We start from the raw sequence: 272 nt of genomic DNA on the forward strand, positions 1-272 counted from the left end.
ATGTGTCAATAATTCGACAGCTTTCCCACAAATTGAGAATCATCCAAGTTATCAGAAACCAATTTAGCTTCGCAGGCATGTCAATCTCCTGACGGAGAATCTGCATAGTTTCTGTTGTAAGGCGTAACAGGTGCATTCCCAGCCAAGTAGTGCATGTTGGTCAATAGTATTTCTGTCATAACTTCGTTGCTGTCAGGTCCTACTGCATATTGCAACCCAGACCGCGTGTCTACCGATTCTGACGTGGTGCCTGACCCAGGGCGATGTGGCCG

At 47.1% G+C, this 272-nt stretch overlaps 1 protein-coding gene across 1 annotated transcript in view; it reads right to left on the reverse strand.

Annotated features, from left to right (window-relative positions):
• LOC119585420 overlaps positions 1–272 on the reverse strand; it is a 17,650-nt gene that overhangs the window by 15,945 nt on the left and 1,433 nt on the right. The window lies entirely within an intron of this gene.

The sequence above is a fragment of the Penaeus monodon genome, chromosome 19 (assembly GCF_015228065.2).
Source record: "Penaeus monodon isolate SGIC_2016 chromosome 19, NSTDA_Pmon_1, whole genome shotgun sequence".
NCBI classification, from domain to species: Eukaryota; Metazoa; Arthropoda; class Malacostraca; order Decapoda; family Penaeidae; genus Penaeus; species Penaeus monodon.